The sequence below is a fragment of the Chiloscyllium plagiosum genome, chromosome 8 (assembly GCF_004010195.1).
Source record: "Chiloscyllium plagiosum isolate BGI_BamShark_2017 chromosome 8, ASM401019v2, whole genome shotgun sequence".
NCBI lineage: Eukaryota > Metazoa > Chordata > Chondrichthyes > Orectolobiformes > Hemiscylliidae > Chiloscyllium > Chiloscyllium plagiosum.
This window is the reverse complement of record NC_057717.1, coordinates 33,912,038-33,928,695: the sequence shown is the minus strand read 5'-3', so window position 1 is coordinate 33,928,695 and position 16,658 is coordinate 33,912,038. Positions and strand designations below refer to the sequence as shown.

The 16,658-nt window shown below is 43.0% G+C and overlaps 1 non-coding gene across 1 annotated transcript; it reads left to right on the top strand.

The window, feature by feature from the left end:
* The first annotated feature begins 14,126 nt into the window (after positions 1-14,126).
* On the top strand, positions 14,127-14,208 carry trnas-gcu. The gene has a single exon. It is a non-coding gene; the product is annotated as a tRNA-Ser (tRNA).
* The last annotated feature ends 2,450 nt before the right edge of the window (positions 14,209-16,658 follow it).

Genomic DNA, 16,658 nt, shown 5'->3' with positions numbered 1-16,658 from the left:
ATTTAAGAACAGAGGAGGAAAGATTTGAGTGAATGCGCAGACAAACGTTTTGAAATCTGGAACTCAGTGCATGCAAAGGTTGGAGAGGCAGAAATCCTCATAACTTTCAGAAGTAGTCAGATGTGAATTTTTGATGACAGGCGTACAAGGGTGTCGGTCAAGTGATTTAAAAAAAAGAGTTCGGATAGTTAATCGATTATTGATTTCCAGTACTGATACATAGGCTTCTTTTTGCATAGAACTCCATGGTAATACAACTGCCTGTCACTGCGTAAGATTGGGTTCAATTCGCAACCAGGACGGGCACTTGCAGCTTGGGAGGGCTAAGAGGCCAGAAACCCGCATTCGATTCCAGACTTATGTGACTGACTGTGTGGAATTTGCACGCTCCTTTTCTCTCTCTTCCGTGTGGGTTTCCTCTGGCTGCTCCGATTCTTTCTCACTGTCCAAAGATGTGCACTTCAGGTAGATGGCAAACCAAACCTCAATGGACTGTATAATCAAAGACAAAATCAAAGACAAAAGTTAGAATTGCAGCTCAGGGAAAACAGAATGACCATTTGGGGTCAACAGATCATTCCTTGGAACAGCTTTCGATTCGCAATGCTAACTCTGATTTCTCTCCACCGATGCTACCTAACCCGCTGAGTTTTTGAACTCATTTCTATTTTTGTAGGTGGATCAATAATGCGGGTTTAGAAAGATAGGGTGGGAGAGTGTGAATCTCTTCGGCGGCACAGAGTAGACTCAATTGCCAAATAGTTTCTGTCTGCTTTGTTTCTAATTCCAGTAACTCTGATTCTATAAGTTTTTGTCCTTTTTTTCAGTCTTTGGTATTTCACATCTCCCCCGAAATGTGGTTTGCAGAACAGGACAATCGACCTTTCGGGCATAAGCACCGCCAAACCGTTACCACCCGCTGCCTGGAAGAGGAACGCCTCATATTCTGCCTTGGTAACCTGCAACCATCCGGGATAAATGTGGATTTCAACATCTTCCTCAATTCCCCTCCACCCACATTATCACAGTCCGAAGCATCCAACTCGGCATCACCCTCCGGACCTATTAATCTTTTCTTCCTCTGACTTATCACTTTCTCCCCGCCTCCATCCAATTATCGCTTTCCCAGCTACCTTCCACCCAACCCCAACTGCCGCCCATTTATCTCTCCGCCCCCACCCCCACGTCTCATCCCTGATGAAAGGCTATTGCCAGAAGCGTCGGTTCTCCTGCTTCTCGGATGCTGCCTGACCAGCTGTACTTTTTCAGCACGACAATCTCGTCATGGTGAAGATAAATTAGCTTAGCTCAGGCTCTTTATCTGAGAGCGGAGAAGAGTGAGTGAGGAAGAGATGAAGGTGTACAGTAAGGAGATAGATACATGTTATAGGAATACATTTCTTATGGGAAATGATTACAATCATAGATCTACGTTAAACGCAAGGGGAGGATAGTAAAAGGAGATATAAGAAGAACATTTTCATTCTGAGAGTGTTGTATAATTGGAACTCACTGTTTGAACATGTGGTAAAACTATGAGTCATCAAAACACTTCAGGAGTATTTAGCCGAATACTTGAGAAGCGAGAGCACTCATGGATAAGGACTATGGATACTGGAAAGTGGGGCAAAGACAAACAGATATCTGATCAAAGATCCGAACACCGTACGGAAAATACAGAGCATGAAAGCATGGGAAGGGGAAAAGCATGGATACTACTGTCGATCTGTTACAAGGGGTCTGTGGAATGCTACACGAGTCAAAAGGTCACTGTGGCAGGATGGGGCCACTGTGGCTGGATGGGATAAGCAGAGTGGAATGCTCCTCCACCAATGAGCAGAGTCATACTGCGGCTGAACGGTTACTGTGAAATGCTGAGATAATAGCAATTAGTACCGTCAACCTTGCTAGCTAAATATCATCATTGCAGGTTGGGACAAGTCGTGACAATAAATATTTAGGATCTGACTTAAAATAATTAATTGATAGTTAGTAGAGTCAGCCTGCTTGAAACCCTTGTAGCAGAAAAAAAGACATTAAATATCTAATCAGCTTGGTACAAGAAAACATTGTGGTAGATGTGGTAGCTAAAAATCTAATCATGACAGGTTAGTCTGGGCTGTAAGATCATTGCAGCAGAGGTGGCAGTAAAATACATAACCGTGACAATAGAAAAACCCTATTGGCAGAAGTAAAGCGACAATGGTTTATTGTATACCTGGCGTGAAATAATTCTGATAACACAGTTGGGCATCCTGGTAAGCTAACAAAAATATAATTGAAGAAAGGGTATAAAGAGCCACGGATCCTGAGTTTCGGGGTCGTTCAAGAATTTGCTTTTTGTCTGCTAATAAAAGATCTACTCCTTGAAGAACTCAACACATCTCCTGGAGATTTATTACATTTTCTCCCCGACAACCACAACTTTGGGTCCAGTAAAATTGTGGCTAGCGCGGCTCGGTGGTGCAATGAAAAGCGCGTTAGATTTCTACAGCATTATTAAGATGGCTATACAAAGTTTGTTGTTTTGAGTTCCACCAGAATCGGAGTTCAAATTTCAGCTGAATCAATTATTATTCTGCTGATTCATCGTTAATTCCCGTCAGTCTGGGGTTCTCGAAATTGCTGTTTACCACAGAAAATTCCTTACCCCCTTGTTGGTGAGTTTTGTCAGAATCATATCATTTGAAGCATGATTAGACCAGAATCAACTGCTAACCCAGGAAACCTACAAACTTTGTGCAGAAACCCACTGTCTCTAAACGTATTCCCCTCCAATAGTTGCACAGGCATTATCGATTGCTTAAATGTCTTTTTCACTTTGGGCGACAGGCTGTTGTGGATGAACCGGGGAAAGATATTGATGTATTTGGTCAGTCATGACGATGTAAAATGGCGGGGTAGGACCGGTGTTTGGAATAGCGTCCTCCTGTTCTTCTCTGTCAGTGCTGTTTCTGACAGAGGGTTTTCAACAATAACATGTTGCAATGTGAATCGACACCACGGAATATCAAGGTCCTCCCATTTACCCCACCGCTCTCACAGCCAGAATGGAGAGCTCCTATTGCAGCTTTAGATCAGACAATCGAGGATTTCCCAGGCGCTCTGTCAGACTGCATGCTGCTTCACACAAGTTTCCAACTGAACACATGGAGCATTCAGGGACAGATTACCCCTCTGTTTTGCTGCAGTTCTGGACACGGAGACGTACATGAATTTCTGAAATTCTGAGTCTTACTGTGCATTCTTCCTACTTTACAATTTAAACTGGAATTGAATTTATTCTTGTATCACACTCTTACATCTTCAGTATTCATGGAAAAAGTGCAACGTGTTCTTGGATGTAGGAATGGTGAAGATTATTGATAAATGCAGTATGTTTCATGTTACCAGTATGACCTTTCAGAAGGAAGTTGTGAAGTTTTATTGATTCGAATTGAAGCCGATCGAAGGAAAGGCCTGGCGACAACGGCAATCTAACATTGTCTGTAAACTGTGCAGGAACCAATGGAAACCCATTTTTCTTGAAGTCTATTTTGCATATTTTTGTGTCCCTTTGCTGAACCTGATGCTTCAATAATCACAGGTCCAATAATCACAGTTTCACCTCGTCTGCTTTAGCTTTAATTTCAGAACCACAGCAAATGTAGAGCCGGTGAGTTAAAGTTCCTAAGGTATGAGTACGACATGTGACCAGCTTGTTGTCTGCAGCTTCAGTCGCGCAATTGTTCAGCGCCTACTACTTAAAGGTGCGTAAAATGCCACGGTTGTGAGTTCAATGCTTATCTAAAGATGCTGTTACTGACATTGACAAGGGATTATTAGCGCATCATACTAAAACGCAGTTGAAATCAATGTTGAGTTAAGTAACTTTTATTTGAAAACTCCAGTTTCACATTTCTGTTAATTTTATATGAAAAGCTGCAAATATTCCCCAGGTGAATATCCATCTGTGGATAGGGAAACAGAGGTGAAATTTTAGCTTAATGACTTTTCTCAAATCGCTCAACCTGCACTGGATTACATTCTGGGAAAGTCTGCTTAACTCATTTCATATCATTCAATTTCTTGCAAACACGCACAGCTCATTATCCAATCGAAAGTATTAGATTTATCTCTTTGGGGAGTTTGAATGTTGTCAGTAAATCGGGCAAAGGTATACCAAGTAGTTTTGCTGTTGGGAGGAGCAGAGGGAGCAAACTGGGATAAGCTCGAGTCTTGTCACAGGATGTTTCAAGCGGAGATCAGTGAGTATTAAATGGACTCACTGTCCTTTCGAGTGATTGTAACCAAATGCTCAAGGCAACAGATGGCAATGATAATGATGTTTTACATCTACAGGTCAAATCTTACTCACTAGAGGCACCATAGTATTACAGATCAGGTGAGCGGGGTAGATGATGATCCTTATGCAAACCTGAGACAGTGAGAGAATTAATCCCATGCTGTTGGTCTCACTTTTCGCATAACTAGTTAGTCAGCGGACTGGGCTAACCGACTTCCATTCAATGCAGAGCTAAACCAAACAGCTCGGTGTATTTACAATACATAATATTTCATGTAGAATGACCTGCAACACCTATCAACGCCAGCAGCTCTTCTTATACTTAACATTTTCATTTGCAGGTATTATGCAATTTCTTTCCGATGAATGTTATCCACTTCGAGAGTAGGTCCCTTTTGCCTCGCCATCCAGGCAGCCCAGAATCTCTGTTAAATTCACTCCCTGTGTGTCTGCACACGACCTTTGAAAAATAATGGAATCAGCTCCTAAAATGTTTTTATTTCTGGAAATTCATCTCCGATTTCAATAATTCTCAGAATTAAAAAAATCTGCTCCAAACTTCTTCATAATTCCCCGTTGGTTTTGAAGTTCCAATCTCTAGTTTCCACTCACCTAAACGAAGGAAGTTCCCTCAGTTTGACTCTTAACAACGTCACATCACCTGGATAATCTCCCTTCAGACACAACTAAGTCTTTTCTGATTTCTCACACATGATTCTTTATCTATCCCACCTTCCCATTAAATCTGCTCTTTCCTTTTCTAGTGGTGTTATCTCAAGGAAAGCATCATGTCGGTCGTTTCTATCGACTTTGTATCAAGTGAACTCTGACCGTGTCTATCCTAACGTATCCTTCCTGTAAACGCTACCGTGTCTTTCACCATGCCTTTATATCCCAGTAAATTTCAACCTGAGAAAGAATGCTGGTTCCAATTCAAAGCACGAAAACTCACCACTAAGCTGTGCAATCTTATTACTGGCACAGGAAAGGTGGAAGCAATTTCAATTACAGCTGAATCGACTGAGAAGATGTGATTTCGATGAGATCGAGTTCAGATAAAGATTCCAAAGCTTGAAAACATACACAAGCAAGTTCAAGAACCGCTTCTTCTCGGCCGTTGCTGCTCTGAGAAATGGACTGTCGAACTTGAAATAATGCTGATCTTGCCAATGTGGATTTTGCTGAGCGCACGTCCTATACGGAATAACCTGAATTCCTGAGTCTGGTCAAATTTTGCTTTTCTCACGCTGTGATCTGCATGTCCTTGATTGCTATAATCTGCCTTTCCCAATCGCAAACAATGCTTTCCACTGTACTTAGGTACATGTGATAATCAATCAATAAAAACACAGTCATTTCCTCATTGCGTGGAGCCAGCAGAGCAAAGGTGGGCTGCATGGCCTCAGTCTGCAGTCTGACACATTTTGTGATTCTGATTGAAACTGAAATTAAAACAGCAGAATTGGGGAAGTTACAGAGTGGTTATATTGACACAGCCGGGACATATCTGTGCCATAGGGTATAACACAATAACAGTGAAGATTTTTTGATGTCATCCTCGGGGTACATGCTACAAAAATCTGAAGACTGCGGGAAATTGCTGTGGTCAGCGCTGACAGAGCGGCCCAGAGGGATCGTGGTGGGCGCATAATCCAGAAATTAATAAATGAAAAGCATCCTCTGCTGGATGACAATTCCAGCTTTAAGTGTGTGTACTGCCACCGCCAGTGTTTCGCTATAACAGTGCTCCGTTCTTCGCATTACATATTGATGAGCCTTCTGCGTCCTGTCACTCAATGGTATCTGAAATAGATACACCAGCCACATTTATACATTTGAGGAAACACACGTTTGAATTTATAGAAGATTATTATGCTCTTCTCTGTCGGCCTGTTATGACCTGATTCGCAAAGTCACTTGCCTGAGCTGGGAATACACTGGCGAAGGTGAGAGAAATCAGTTGTGGTGTGTGGACCATGCCCCTGACGCCTTGCAGTTATTCCCCACGCTGTGTCACACAGCAGGGTCCTCTGATGAAATGAACAGCCGTGAATGACATGTGGATCAGTATGTTGGAGGCAACCTTTCGACACAGACACAGTTCCCTATTATTAGGACAAGCAGCACTGATGATGAATAACCTCAGAGAGAAGCAAGCGATAGAGATTTGCCGTGGACTCGATGGGCTGAACGCCTTCTGTCGGCACGTGAATGACGTCACACGTCTCTGCCGTCCTTCTGCCTGTCTCTGTGACAGAGTGGCTGAGTGAGAAATAATGGCTCGTTTTAATCCTCCCTTCCACTTTGGACTGCCTGCAGCCCCGCAGCTCCTGGCTGTGGGGATGGTTCTCAGTGAGTGAGGGTTTCATTCGGAGTCGCTTCATCTGGGACAGTTGGGACTCAGATGTTAACTGTTGCCCGAGTGCAGCAAAGAAACCGACGCCTCTGAAACAAAAGCCTTTCTGCAGGATTGTTCTGCGAAGATTGATTCGAAACATCAAATGGGCAGCACAAAGAAACGCTTTTTTTGAATTTTACTGAGGGAAAAGAGTCCACAGCCCATTTCTCTCTTTCCCACCAGCTCAGCACCTTTCTCTCTCTCTCAAATAAATGATATTTGGAGGAAGTTGGCAATCAAAGTTGCTAAGTTCCAGCGGCGCACTTGCGCCTGGCTGTGCCCGTGAAAGGAAGCTTCAGAGCATATCCGCACTTCCATCCCGTCATAATGCCTGCAAGTGGAGGGAAATGGCTGAATACTCTGCTAATAGAGACAGCTCAGGCCACGGGGATGGGATAAATAGCACCGTCCCGCGTGGGAACATTCTGCAGGTCAGACACAGTGCACTTTATCATTCAGATCACACCAGAGAGAGAGCGCTCGAGAAGGCCAATCGATCACTCATAACTGTGCCAACTCGGGAGTTGCAAAAGATTGGTGAAAGTCGAAAGTGGATTTGTTCACGTTTCAAGTGTTTCCGTGAAGCAGGAAGCAGAAGAAGATACACAGTGAAGCGATTGAGATCTGACGACAGGAGCAGCAAATAAGTTGGACAGCGCAGAGGAGAGCTTTTAAGTATTGAATTCTGGTTGATGGGACGATCATGCTCTCTCTAGGCCACGCTGCTACAGAGGACACTATGTCAGTGTCTCTCAACATTGTGATGTCACAGGCAAAGGTCGCCGTTATTCTGCAGGAAATTCCTTTTTCCAATGTGCGGGCAGTCCATATGTAAAGTAGCTTATATATCGAATCCTTTCACATAAATAATTCCACTGCACCTCAGTGTGTTGTATTGTTCCTTTCCACTTTCCCTGTCGTTGTGCCTGCACTGAAGTTGATTTTCTCCTTCTGCGTGTCTTTTACAGTCTGGGTGATGTGATGCAGTTGTACTGACCCATCTTCTGACAGAAGATTCCACTTCACTTCAGCCTGCCGTATCTGATAGTCCTTCGCTATCTGATACTATTACAGTTGTTTATATGTTAAGCACTCGTCTCAGATCTAGCCTGCCCTCACCCAAAATAAATGGAAAACTCAGTCACACTGTGATCACTGCAATCGAGGGATATATTCACTCTAAGGTCATTGATAATTCCAAGGATAAAGTTAGGACTGCAGATACTGGAGATCAGAGTTGGTAGTGTGATGCAGGAAAAGCAGATGAGGTAGCAGCCGAGGAGCAGGAGAATTCAGGTTTCAGGCTTAAGCCCTTCATCTGTAATAAGGCTTGTGAGTCGGGCTGAGAGATAAATGGAAGTGGTGTGGGGTTGAGGGGAAATAGCTGGAAAGCAATAGATGGATGAATAGGAGGGAGAAGTAAATAGGTCAGAAATGGCAGTGATGGAATAGGTCGAGAGGGCGGTGGCGAGTTGAAGGCTTGTGCTTGGGGGAGGAGAAAAGAGGTAACTGTTCAAATTCACATTTATCCCGTGTGGTGTTAGGGTCCCAATCCGGAATGTGTGGCGTCCCTCCTCCAGGCGTTGGGTGGTAACGGTTTGGCAGTGGAGGAGGTCCAAAACTTGTATGTCTTTGATGGGGTAGGAGGGGGAGTTGAAGTGTTCAGCTACGGGACGGTGAAGTTGGTGGGTGCGGGTGTCCCAGAGATGTTCTCTGAAATGATCTGCAAGAAGGTTTCCTGTCTCCCTGACGTAGAGGAGACCACACTGGGCGCAACGGATTTAGGAGATGACATTGGTAGCTGTACAGGTGAATTTCTAACGGATGTGGAATGATGCCTTCGGGCCTTGGCTGAGATGAGGGGAGTGGTGTGGGTGCTAGTTTCACCCTTCGTTTGGTGGCAGTGAAAAGTGCTAGGAGAGGGTTGTGGGATGGTGGGGGGATGTGCGGACCTGAAGAGGGGGTCATGGAGGGAATTGTCTTTACGGAATGCTGGCAGGGCTGGGTAGCGAAATATATCTCTGGTGGTGGTGTCTGTTTGGAGGTGGCATCAGTGGCAGAATATGATGCCTTTATGCGGAGTTTGGTGGGATGGAAAGTGAGCACCAGGAGGTTCTGTCCTTGTTGCGTTGAGAAGCGTGGCTTCAAGGGTGGTGGTGTGTGAAATGGAGGTGATGAACTCGAGGGCGCTGTCAACCACATGGGAAGGCAATTTGTGATCGTGGAAGAAGGAGACCAACTGCCTCTTTCTGAGATGTAATTGGTCATCCTGGGAACAGATGTGCTGGAGGTGGAGGAACTGGGAATAAGGAATGGCGTTCTTACACGAGATAGGGTTGGAGGAGATGTAGTCTAGATACGTGTGGGAGTCGGTGGGCTTGTAGTATATGTCTGTAATTAGTCAGTCGCCAGATTCGGTGATGGAGAGGTCCGGGAAGGTGAGGGAAGTCTCCAAGATGATCCGGATAAATTTGATGTCGGAGTGGAAGGTGTTGGTAAAGTTGGTGAGCTATTCAACCTCCTCGTTGGAGCACAAAGTGGCGCCAAACATTCATCAATGTAGCGGAGGAACAGGTGGAGGATGGTGCCTGTGTAATTGCGAAAGATGGACAGTTCCGCGTATCTGACAAACAGACAGGCACAGCTAGGTCCTATGTGGGTGCCCATGACTACAAGTTTCGATGGAGGAAGTGGGAGAATTGGAAAGAGAAGTTATTGATTGTGAGGACCAGTTCAGCCAGCTGGATGAGGATGTCGATGGAAGGGTACTGGTTGGGATGATGTGAGATTAAGAAATGGAAGGCTTGCAGACTTCTGTCATGGCAGATGGAATTGTACAGGGACTGGATGTCCATGGTGAAGATGATGCGTTGAGGGCCAGGGAAACGAAATTCTTGGAGGAGGTGAAGTGCATAGGGGTGTCACGAATGTAAGTGGGCATTTCCTGAACTGGGGAGATAGGATTGTGTCAAGGTAGGAAGAGATTATTCGGATGGGACAGGCGCAGGATGAGACAATAGGTCGACTGGGGAAGTCAGGTTTGTGAATCGTAGGAAGGAGGTAGAATCAGGGAGTGCGCGGTTCACGGGCAAGGAGGTTGAATTTTGTGGATGGGGGATGCCCAGAGGTAATGAGATTGTGGATGGTCTGGGAGATGATGGTTTGGTGAGGGGAGGAGAGTTTGTGATCGTGGTCTGTAGGAGGAGGTGCCTGCGAGTTGGCACCTGGCTTCAGCTTTGTTCCTCTGCCCGACTCACAAGCCTAATTCCTGATGAATGGCTTATGCCGAACTCGTCCATTCTCCTGCTCCTCGGATGTTGCCTGACCTGCTGTGCTTTTCCAGTACAACACTCTCCACTCATTCATTTTTACTGTCTCATTTCACACTACCAGGTCCATGCTGTCTGTTTGATTCTAATGAGCACTGTTCTCATGAACTGCGACAAAATCTGCCAATCTGAAACAAAAACAGAAATTGCTGTAAAATCACAGGTGTGCTGGCAGCATCTGTGCAGATGAATCACAGTTAACGTTTCACATCCATTGCGTCTGTCTCTCCACAGATGCTGCCAGACGTCCTGAAATATTCCAGCAACGCCTGTTTTTGTTTGATTTTCAACATCAGCATTTTTTCGGTTTTGGTTTCTTATTTTCTGCCAATATGATTTGGCTAAAGATTACGTTAAAAGTTTTAAATATGACTGCGATGGAATGGCCAGATTCCACCAGCCGGCTACTTTTATTTGGTTCACGTGAGCAATGCCTTTCCACTTGGTCACCGCTGCAGCTGCACTGCATATAAATTGACAAAATTGTGGCATTCTCTCGGATTGGTAATCAGGAGCGAGATTGTTTGAAATTATTGAAAACTTAAGATAAACTGATAAAATATCGTATATAAAACGGGAAACTGAAAAGGAAAGCGAGAACAGTGAATGATAATTTTTGACAAAACTGAAATATAATTGCTCAAGATTCAGAAAGTGCTTTCATCGTGAGCAATGCCTTTCCACTTGGTCACCGCTACAGCTGCACTGCATATAAATTGACAAAATTGTGGCATTCTCTCGGATTGGTAATCAGGAGCGAGATTGTTTGAAATTATTGAAAACTTAAGATAAACTGATAAAATATCGTATATAAAACGGGAAACTGAAAAGGAAAGCGAGAACAGTGAATGATAATTTTTGACAAAACTGAAATATAATTGTTCAAGATTCAGAAAGTGCTTTCATCCACAAACATACCATAATATGGAATGTAATTTTTGGGAAAACCAATGCAAGCAGATAGCAAAATCTTAGTTTTAAAGTCTTGCTGCAACTGTTTTGGTTATAATGAACGCACACATGGGATTCAGTGCTGTAATGATCTCCTCAAATGGAAAAGGAAATCCTTGCCTTCGAGGATACGTGGGGAATGTTCACTGATTCATCCCAGTAATGGCAGGGCTGTCGTCTGGAAGCGTATGAGTAAAATCTTTCAAAATTCCACGCAGTTTCGAATGAGTGGTGAAGGGAATGTCTCCATTCACAAATTAATCATTCAGTAGAATTCAATACAGGGACCCATGTAATGATGAATAAATTGAACAAGAACATGGACATACGATACACAATAGCTACGACAATTACTATGTGAAAACTGTTGATTTCAGATCCACGGTTGCCTTTGGTGATGGCATTTACTGTCCAGAACCAGTCTGCACTGGAATGACGGGAGACACATTATGAAGTATTTGAACTTCAGTCGCCTTTAGAAATAGCTGAGACTGACTCAGGACACGGGGATTTAGAGATGTTGACCTTACAAACCTTTCATACATTCCGTGGAAGAATAAAGGAAGTGATAGATAATTTTCGTCTCCATGGAGACGATGTTCATGAACTGGATAGATAGTAATTTACCTTATTGGAGTTTAAAAATAGAGACGTCATATTTAAAAAGCAGAGTTCATAGTGTAACTGTAAAATCTTTAGGTCACACTCAGTGGGAGCATTGTGTTTAATCCTTGTCCTCATTCTCCACCAAAAACATGTAAGGAAGTTAGAAAGGGCACAGCTGCTGTTTCCTGGATAGCAAGATATTAGAAAGCCAAGTGACCTTGTTTACGGAGACATAAAAATATCAGAAAGGATTCAAACGGTTTCATCTGGATGATAGAAAGAATGAAGGAGTTTATTCACGAGATTTGGAAATGCTGGAGCAGAAACACGCAAATTTGGTGTAAACAAATGAGATTTTCACATAACGCGAGGTTTGAATGAGTAAATCTGGGAAAGTTCCTCTTTCGAGTGAATCAATAACTTTCGTTGGAGCTTGCAAACCATTTGTGAATGATTCAGAAAAGTTTGGATGAGAGTTTCTTCCACTCAATAGAGTTATGTAAATCGTGAACGACTTTCCAGAAATAAAACGTAGAAGCTGATTTCAGAGTGTTTTTTCAAAGATACACGAACAAATGTACAACGAGAGAAATTACCATTGAGAGAAAGTCAGTGTGGTTGCGTAACAATTTCGAATTTTGTTGACTTCAGACACAAAGACATTTCATGAACACGTACAACTGAATAAGACTGAGTATAACAAGTTCATGGATTGGTAAGTGTGGCGTATTATTCAAGGTGAAACTCTGTAAATGGAACTGATGTCCTAAAATAACTGCAGATCGAAGTTATATCCTAATGAGTAGGTATTGAACCGTCACTTGGAGACGCAACACCTACTTTAAAGATTTGACCACATTCACATGACGTTATGTATATTTCGTACATTCTTAACTCCAACCAAGAAATCCACCAAGAAGACGCTGTCCTTTTGTGTTGTTAACCCTCTGTACTTCTCTGCAACACGCCATTGAAGATAAAATATGCTCAGAACAAAATTCAATTCAATACAATATTCAAACGGCCCTCCCTATGTGTTTTTTTTAATTATTGCAATAACCTTTGTGAGTTTGTAAAAAACTGTGTAACATGAAACCAGTTCAACATCTATTTTCCCGGAATTTAACGCAGTGCACATGGGAAATGTTATCCATCTGCTGAAAAATCACCTTTGGCTCTCTCTCCACATATGTCTCTTCACGTTTTGGATACTTGCAGTATGTTTGTTGATCAAGGAATTATTATCCAGAAAAGGTCATTTCTCAATCCACGAACACGGGTATTTTCCCATAAACTTGGCTTTGCTCAATATCACCTTCTATCCGTACCCCTCAAGACGACGACAAATTCAAGCTGCTCCATGTGAGGCTCAATCTTAAAACTTCAGCACAGCACACGCCACTATACTGGAACAGGAGCAACACATTAATGCTTACTTCCACATTCCTGGTTGTACATGAACGTTTGGGAAACCGAGTTTCTCTGATTCCATGGCTAGTAACGGGAATTTTACGATCATCTTCACCAGTGGTTCAGACCCCGAGTGAGGAAAGTGGTGAGCTACTCATTGCAAAGATGGGTAGATTGTTGAAATATACAATTTCAACATTTGCCTTCACTAACAAATGAACATTTCATTTTGTTTTTCATCTGTAGAAATCTTAAAATCTTCATCTTTAACAGACTCAATGACGGATCTCCATTGTGTCTCTGGCATCAAATTCCAAAGTGTAAACCCCCTCTGAATTCTTCCACCGCAGTCTGCTGTTTGGGAAGTGTTCCTGTTGTGCGAAATGCTCTTCCCCGTGTGTCACCTGCTGCTCCCAGCATGCGCTCTGGCACTGCACTCATTTTCCTTCTGACACTTGCTCACTCTGTTGCTGTGATCATACAGTGACTTGTTGTCGCACGGCCCAGGAAAATGATACAGACCAAGGTTTTTGCATTGTTGAATTCAATTGTCAATTTAGCCTTATTTAGGATTTTGAAATTGTCTGCCCTGTACACAAATACGTGCCAAAAATATCTGAGCAGAAGAAAGGTGTTCCGAATAATGACATTGAGCACTGTGCACTCTCCTCCAGTCTGGAAAACAATTCCTCACAGGCAATTTAATAGACACTAGACAATAGGTGCAGGAGTAGGCCATTCTGCCCTTCGAGCCAGCACTACCATTCATTATGATCATGGCTGATCATCCTCAGTCAGTATCCTGTTCCTGCCTTATCCCCATAACCCTTGATTCCACTATCCTTATGATCTCTATCCAACTCTTTCTGAAAAGAACACCTCCTGCTTTCTCGGGTTCTTCATTCCGTTGACTTCAAATCTTCACAGAATTCAACAGAACTTGTTACATTGTCTTTTCTTCATTTTTGTTCAGATCACTGTGACCAGAGTGGGAATGTGCTTGCCCCACAACCCAGAGGTCAGACCATAGTCTTGGAACCGTACTGTGCTATTTATCATCTCACCAACACCAGGGAGAAATATCTGCTGCGCTGTATAATTTACGCAATTCACTTATTAATAAGGTCATATGTGTCCCTGGGTATGTGACGAGGTGGCCGTGAGGTTAAAGCGATGGACTGCTAATCTATTGTGTTCTGCACGCGTGGGTTCAAATCCCACTCTCGTCGCTATTTCTAATGTTGCTATTTTTGTGTGCTCACAGCTTTTTATTGAAATTGGAACTCCAATGGTCAGTTTATATGCATCGACGCTATTATAAAATCACAAAGAATAATTTGAGCCAGTTGCCTAAACTGCATTGAAATGTAGATCGCATTGGGATAATGAGAAGTAACGCGATTTTCATTTTCAAGTCAAGCTGCTGTGACCTATTATCGTATGAAAGAGATCCTGGAAAACCAAATAACGAGAGATGCGAAGTGTATGTTTATGCAGTGGGATTCTTAATGACTGTTTTGTCAGATGAAATCTGGAGCAGGTTGAGTAGAAGTGATTCATCTTGGTAGAGAAGAGCACAGAGAGACAGCACAAAATAATGGAGATTTTTCAAAAGTGGCAGGGCATAGGTGTAGGGGCAACGAGATCTTGCTGTAAATGCACAGTAGAGAATTGCCGATGTTGGTGCCGTGCATGGGCACGGAGAGACTTACACATTGATATCTCCCTCGCCCTTTGCTCTCGCCATTGATGAAGGCTGGACATAAGGCACAGATAAACACAAGATGTGGGAAGTAAGCTCCCTCTCGTTATGCACACACTGGATGCATCGCATTGAACTATGAACAACTGGAGAAGTCAGCATGTTAACTGTAGGGACTGAACCTAAACTGTGGATCAATAGGCGCAGTTTAATGCAGCATAAGCATGAAAAATGATTTAATGTGTCTTTATAGGCATGTCATTAACAGACGTTTCATTCTAATACCCATGTGGTTGAAAGAAGAGGACACCACATGTCAAGATGGATGACAACGTAACCAACTTTGCTTTGAAATTGAGATCTATTTGATCATTTTACACAGTGAACAAGTTCATTTTAAATTATGCAAACCACATTCCCTCACCTGAAATAAAAGTGTGATTTCATTACAAACATTGTCCTTGCTAAGTAGCAGTTACTCAACATGAAAAATAGGATGTAATTTTTATTGAGCATACATCAATTAGCACCATTATCTAATTTCGGATTGACTGCAATATGCACATGTTAAAAAATGTTTAAGAAAGAATGTCTTTTGGAAATTATCATTCGGTGGTGATAAAAAATAATATTCAATTCACATGATGCGGATATTCCACCAATGGTTCCAGTGGTGGAAATGGTCAGTGGGCACTTTCTATGATGGTATAGACGTGTGTGAGCTGCCAGGGATGGGAGCTCCCACCTTATCTGGAGCAGCGTCTGTTGACATGGACCAGGGAGCACTGTGACATCAGGCTGGGAGTTCCACCCACACTGGGAGCAGCTTTTATTGAATTGGAGCAGCAGGGAGCATTGTGGCATCAGTCTGGGAGTTCCAACCACAACTGGAGCAGCTTCTATTGACGTGGAGCAGCAGGGAGCATTGGAACATAAGACTGCGAGATCTCACCTAATTTGAAGCAGCTTCAGTTGACATGGAGCAAGGAGTTTTGCGAGATCCGTCTGGGAGCTCCACTCTCACCTGGAGCAGTTTTTAATGACATGTAGCAGCAGAAAGCATTGGGACATCAGTGTGATAGATCCAACCTCAACTGGACCGTTTCTATGGACATGGAGGACGGAGCATTTGGACATCAGACTGGGAGCTCCAACCTCACAAGGACCAGCTTTTAATGACATGTAGCAGCTGGGAGCATTGGGATATCAGACTGGTAGATCCAACCACAACTGGACCGCTGCTATTGACGTGGAGTCGGGAGCATTGGGACATCAGACTGGGAGCTCCAAATTCACATAGAGCAGCTTCTATTGAATGGAGCAGCAAGGAGCATTGGAACGTCAGGTTGGGAGCTCCAACCTCTCCTGGAGAAGCTGGTATTTACATGGAACAGGAGGGAGGATTGGAACATTAGGTTGGGGGAAAGGATATTCAACTATTTTAATCTGAAGTAAAATATTCTTCAACACCTCAGATGTGAATTGATTTATGATGAATCTTTCCCAGGAAAATAATTAGTTCTTCAGATGTTAAAGACAAGTCTTGCAAATATCCAACTCAGGAAAACGCTTTGGTACAGAGAGAAATGGGAGTGATGTTTCATGTCTTTGTCTTTTCTTCTCTGGCCAACTCTGCACTGGATTACATCACCGGAAGGACGTTTTCACTCATTTCATGTTGTTCATTTTCCTGCAAATACGGACAGGTCATTAACGTAATCTAAAGCTGAAAATTAATGGGAATATGCGATGTTATGATTAGGCTGGAGTTAATCAAATTATGGTGAAAACGCAGCAAAGTAAGTTGCAATTCCCTTGATCAGCAGTGACCTCATTGATCGGCTGATCAGATTGTGAATGGTCGTTTTTTTGAGGACAATTTGAAGTGAATCAATGATGGTGATTATTTTTGCTCTTTGTTCACCTTATGACTGTTATTGTTATTGCTTATGTCCTTGTTAACATACAGCTCTGCAG